General features: G+C 45.2%; 1 pseudogene; it reads right to left on the bottom strand.

The window, feature by feature from the left end:
- Positions 1-169: 169 nt before the first annotated feature.
- Positions 170-1206, bottom strand: LOC100440217 (ADP/ATP translocase 2-like; annotated as a pseudogene).
- Between the last annotated feature and the right edge of the window lie 5295 nt (positions 1207-6501).

A 6501-nucleotide genomic window follows, 5' to 3' on the forward strand; every position in this document is an offset into this window, starting at 1 on the left:
GGATTACAGGCGCATGCCACGTGCCTGGCAAATTTGTTGTATTTTTAGTAGAGATGGGGTTTCACCGTGTTAACTAGGTTGGTCTTGATCTCCTGATCTCGTGATCCATCCGCCTCGGCCTCCCAAAGTGCTGGGATTACAGGTGTGAGCCACCGCACCCAACTTGCTTCCCATTTTCAACCAGTAAATAGTTGCTGCTGATAAATTGACAGCCAGGAGTCTGTCAAGAATGCTCAAGATATGTTATATAATACAACATGACTGTTCACAGGGGGGAAAATCCCCGGAAATAACTTATGTATACTTCTTGATTTCATCATACAAGACAAGCACAAAAGCACCACCCATGCCTCTGAGAACACTGGACCATGCACCCTTGAAAAAAGCTTTGCCTCCTTCATCACCAGCAATCTTCCTCCAGCAGTCAAGTGTGCCTGTGTACATGACGTCAGTTCCTTTGCGCCCTGACTGCATCATCATGCGGCAACGAACGGTGTCAAATGAATGGGAAGTCAACCCAGCAATGGCGGTGACAGTCTGAGTGATCATCCAGCTGATGACGATGTGGGTGTTCCTGGGATCCGGAAGCATTCCCTTTGCAGTGTCATAGATACTAAAGTAGGCAGCTTGGTAGATAATAATACCCTGCACAGACACGTTAAAGCCTTAGTACAGGCCCTTAATCCCATCAGTTTTGTAGATCTTAACCAGGCAGTCACCGAGGCCTCAGAATTCCCTTTCAGCTCCAGCTTTACCTACGTCAGTTGCTAGATAGGTATGGGCAAAATCAAGAGGGTACACAAAACACAAGGATGTGGCCCCAGCGGCACCACCTGATGCCAGATTCCCTGCAAAGTAGCTCCCAAACTGGGTCCTCTTGTCCACACCACCCAGGAAGATCTGCTTGTGTTTATCTTTGAAGGCCAAGTTGAGAGCCTGGGTGGGGAAGTATCTGATGACATTGACCAGGTTACGGTGCCAGAAGGACAGGACTCCCTGCTCCTTGAGAATATGGACCATGCAGTCTATAATGCCCTTGTATTGCATATCTGTGGTGATCTGCTTGCTGGCATGCTGTACCTCCAGCAGCAGCTTGACCCTCTCTATGGGCGCTACCCCCATCTTAGAGATGGCTGCTGCCACTCCACCTGCCAGGAAGTCCTTGGTGAAGGACACAGCGGCATCTGTCATGTTGAAAGGAAAGAAGAGGCAGGCGGCAGGCTGCTGCAGGACGGGACTGGGCCGGGAACTGGCTTTGACGCCAGGGCTGCAGGGAAACAATATTAGTTTTTGTCAAATTCCAAAGCTTCATTTTTTTCCTCAGGTCCCTTTATAACTTCCCAATCTCTCTTCCTTGACTGCTCAAGATAAAACCAAAATATAATGCGAAAAATATTTCCATTCTTTTAACAAATAAAAATGCCTAAATCAATTACTTTTTACCTTCATGGTTTTGATAATCTATTCATCATGGGTCAGTGACATTTGATAGAAAAGTGGACTTCCTATCTGGTTTAAAGCCAAATCGAGGTTGTGTCCTGAGGAATTCTTGAAACTCCATGAATAACCCTGATGCCATTAGGGAGGAATGAGATGACTGAGTCTAGTGAGAGTGCTATCACCTGAGCAGTGGGACCCAGCTACTTTGCGCAATCGACTGACAAAGTGGGTGGCCTGGAACTCGGAAAGTGTGCACTCACATTCTCATTCAAGTAGCTCTGCAAGGCTAGGACAGATAGGCATGACTCTCTATGCAATGGGCAGAGGAAATACGTGGTGTGGTGTCAAAGTTCTGCACTTGGGGACTTGTCCTGGCTCACAGCCACCATCAAAGTGATATGAAGTAGGTGACATTTAGAGTGTTTTTTCCTTGTGCTAGGCACTGTTCTAAGCATGCTATTCACAACAACTCTGTGAAGTGGGTTGTATTATTCTCCTTGTATCAATCAAGGTTCTCCAGAGAAACTGAACCAGTAGGATGTATGTGTGTACATATTTATCAGGTTGGTGCAAAAGTAATGGCAATTTTTGCCATTACTTTTGCACCAACTTAATATTATATGTGTGTGTGTGCATGTATATATTTATATGTGTGTATGTGGGTGTGTATATATATATATAGTTCCCTTGAATAAACTCTGCTTTATTCTTTTTTTTTGAGACAGGGTCTCTCTCTGTCGCCCAGGCTGGAGTCCAGTGGTGTGATCATGGCTTACTGCAACCTCTGTCTACCTCCTAAGCTCAAGTGATCCTCCCTACTCAGCCTCCCATATAGCTGGGACCACAGGTGCCTGCCACCACGCCTGGCTAATTTTTTGCATTTTTGGTAGAGATGGGGCTTTACAGTGTTGCCTAGGCTAGTCTTGAACTCCTGAGCTCAAGTAATCCACCCACCTCGGCCTCCCAAAGTGCTGGGATTACAGGCATGAGCCACTGTGTCTGGTTTATTTTTCTTTAACAAAGGTCGCAGATAGTTTTTTTTAACTAAATATATACATATTATATATATATATATATACACACACACATATGTATATATAAATAACAAGTTGTATTTATTATATATTGATAATATATTATATAAATATATATTCATATGTATAATATATATTAACCACTATTCTGCACCATGGCCTAACTGGATGCAACTTCCTCAACTAAATGTGAGGTTTATATGTATACACATACATATATGTGTGTATATATTATATATATAAAATATATAATGTTTAAAGAAAAATCTATCTGCAACCTTCGTTAAAGAACAATAATGCAGACTTTATTTAAGGGGACTATAGAGACAGGTATGGGAATTACCAAAGTGGGGTTTTACAGTAGGGGTGAGAAACTGGGCTCAACTCTGAATACAACTAGGAAAAGTGGGAATTTATAGCCAAGGAACAGAGTCAGAATTCCAACCCAGGCTCCGCAGCACATGCCCTTAACCTCCTCCGTGCTGCACCACGGCCTAACTGGATGCAACTTCCTCAACTAAGTGTGAGGTTTATAATGCCTGCCTTTCTCTATTCACAAGATTTCCTGTCCTTAGTTATTTGCTTTTATTCTGTCTCATTCCAAATTGGATTTGCAGAGGCCCTGAGAAACCAACAAGATAATTCCCATAAAAGTATTTTGAAGACTATTAAGGGAACGAAAGGAAATCAGCATTTACTGTGCACCTGTATGTGTCAAACACAAAGCCAGGCACCTTCACAGTGGTCAAATTTAGCACACACAATAAATGAGAATCCTCCATCAACTGAGATTCTTGGAGGGCAGGACTAGACTTTGCTCTCCAAGTATCCTGGATGCTTTTCATCGGGCCTGGAGGAGTGTAGGTGCCCATTAAATGCCTATGAATGAATGGGGTTACTGCCCAGTGATGTAACATGAAGCCAGACAGTTGTTGCTAGGAGCTTCTTGGGTGGGGCAAAGGATTTTATGTGGGATCCAATATCTTCCAGGAGATGAAAGAATGATCCCAGCTCATGTTGCTGTGGAGAGGGAAGGAGGAGTTTTCTCCAGAGAGTGGCTCACTGGGGAAAACATTTGCAGGTGCTCTTGTTAAAATTATCCAGTTCTTTTGTGCAACACAATCCCCAGGCTGGAAAACACTGCCTCATATGTCATACGGACTTTATAAAACTTGCTCTTTCTGTAGGAAAGTCTCTCCATTTAATAGACACTGAATTCCTTTAATCCCCAGCCCTGGGAAGTGCCCCCCTGGAGAGAGGTAACATGCATAGGTTTCTGCCCTGCGGCTTGTTCCATATCAGTCCTTCCTCAGATAAACTCAAAGCAACAAAAATAGCCCCTGGCCTAACATGCAAGGGGCTTTGTGTTAGGTGCATGTGTATCAAGGAGTGGTTTGCATGCAGGCAGTGTGCAGGTGGCTATTTCAGTGTTAGTGAAAGATAGCCTGGCAAACATTCAGGTCTGTGTCACCTGAGGCTCTGGGAGGACTGGGACTTTCTGAAGTTCCCAGGAGTTCTCTAAACTTTGGTCTCTTGATCTAAGAGAAATATTCTTCCTGGGTGGTGAAGAGGCATTGGCTTCTATTCCTGTGTCAGGAAGAAAGAGCATGAGGCTTCGGAGTTAACCACACTAGGTTTGGGTCTTGGCTGTGTCATTTTCTATCCGTTTGAGACAAGGCAAGTTACCTCCCTCTCCAGGTCTCAGATTCCATACACATACACAGTCATTCTCTCTCTCTCTCTCTCTGTCTGTCTCTCTCTTTCTCTTTCTCTCAATGATAATACATACATCAAAGGGCTGTTTTGAGCATTACCATGAGACAAGATATGTATAGGACCAGCTTGTAGTAGGTACTCAGTACATACTGGGTCTCATTCTTTCCAGAGCCACCACTAGGGATTGTCCCAGTGCATGCAGTGGGGAGCCACTCCTCCCCTGCTGCTGTTTGAATCCAGATGAAATCTAGTTTAAATGGACACCAGGGCATTCTGAGAGGGCAGAGTGTGGTTGAAGGTACAGAAGTTGGGGAGGGTTGCCTGTGGAATGGGTTCTGGGAATTGTAGTAGATGCTGTCAATGTCCCTGCAATATTCCCTTGGCCCATCCTGTTGGTCATGTGTAACTTGATGGAAAGTTTCCATATCATGCCAATGACTTCCTACCTCAAGCACATGCTTCTTTCTGTTTAAAGGTTTTATCTGGCTTCATATGCATGTTCTGCCTGAAAGTGCTGGGAAATTAATGTCTCCAGGAACAATAACCAATGGAGACAGGAGTTGATGGATAAAAATCCCAGCTTTTTGCTCCGTCGTGGGGGACAATTCTGAGCTGTGCTCTGCACAGTTTCTCAGAGGGTCTCCAGTGGGATTGAGCCACAATGGACCATAGCAGCATGCAGTTATTTACATACCCAGTTGCAGAGTTTAACATACCTCTCTGCCCCCTCACTTGCTTCCTGGGAAAAGTACTTGTACTTTGACCTCGAAAAGTACTTGTACACAAATCTTTCTCAGGATCTGCTTTTGCGGGAACCCCAACCAAGAAAGAAACCTGTAGCCCAGTAGCCTTTAGGGATGTAGGCCCTGCTTATCCAACCTGGGCCAGCTCCATGAGAAAGACAGCTTCTTTCTTTCTCACAAACTTCTGCTTCACTTCACAGCTGCAATCAGTTTTGTGAGAGGGGAGGGATTATGGAAAATAACACACTCTCCTTAATTCTCTCCTTTTCCTTGTTCCAGAAACAAGCCAAAAGCATCCCTTACCTTGAAAGAAAGAAACACAAGAAGAGGCCTTGTGCTTTACCAGTCTTGACTGCAATTGTCAGGGTCCACTTATTATTTATGATAATACTTTGTGGGGTTCTTTTTATAAAATATTTTTGCAACTGAAGGATCTCTCCTCTTGGAGTGAGAACTCTCTGCAATGTCTTTTTTCTTGTTTTTTTTTAGACGGAGTCTTATTCTGTTGCCCAGGCTGGGGTGCAGTAGTGCAATCTCAGCTCACTGCAACCTCCGCCTCCTGAGTTCAAGTGATTCTCATGCCTCAGCCTCCTGAGTAGTTGGGATTACAGGCCTCCACCACCATGCCCAGCTAATTTTTGTATTTTTAGTAGAGACGGGGCTTTGCCATGTTGTCCAGTCTGGTCTCGAACTCCTGACCTCAAGTGATCCACTCGCCTTGGCCTTCCAAAGTGATGGGATTACAGGCGTGAGCCACTGCACCCGGCCTGACTCTCTGCAATTTCTTTTTTTTCTTTTCTTTTTTTTGTTTTTGAGACAGAGTCTTGCGCTGCTGCCCAGGCTGGTATGCAGTGGCACAATCTCGGCTCACTGCAACCTCTGCCTCCTGGGTTCAAGCGATTCTCCTGCCTCAGCCCCCGGAGTAGCTGGGACTACAGGCATGCACCACCACCACACCTGGCTAATTTTTGTATTTCCAGTAGAAACGGGGTTTCACCATGTTGGCCAGGCTGGTCTTGAGCTCCTGACCTCAAGTGATCCACTCACCCTGGCCTCCCAAAATGATGGGATTACAGGTGTGAGCCACTGTGCCCGGCCTGATTCTCTGCAATTTCTTTCTTTCTTTTTCTGTTTCTTTTTTTTTTTTTTGAGACGGAGTCTCGCTGTGTTGCCCAGGCTGGAGTGCAGTGGTGCGATCTTGGCTCACTGCAACCTCCGCCTCCCAGGTTCAAGGGATTCTCCTGCCTCAGCCTCCCGAGTAGCTGGGACTACAAGCACGTGCCACCACACCCGGCTAATTTTTGTATTTTTAGCAGAGACGGGGTTTCACCATGTTGGCTAGGCTGGTCTCGAACTCCTGGCCTCAAGTGATCCACCCACCTCAGCTTCCCAAAGTGTTGGGATTACAGGTGTAAGCCACTGCACCCAGGCTGCCATTTCTTATACAACTGAGTGTAACTGTTATAGTGGATTGTCCTTTAGCGTCCTTTTTCTAGGAACTGCTTGTTCCTTTGTCCATGGAATTAGAACAAAAGTTGGCATGTTAGCACAGAGTGACTCTCAATCCC

Source organism: Pongo abelii, chromosome 6 (assembly GCF_028885655.2).
Source record: "Pongo abelii isolate AG06213 chromosome 6, NHGRI_mPonAbe1-v2.0_pri, whole genome shotgun sequence".
NCBI lineage: Eukaryota > Metazoa > Chordata > Mammalia > Primates > Hominidae > Pongo > Pongo abelii.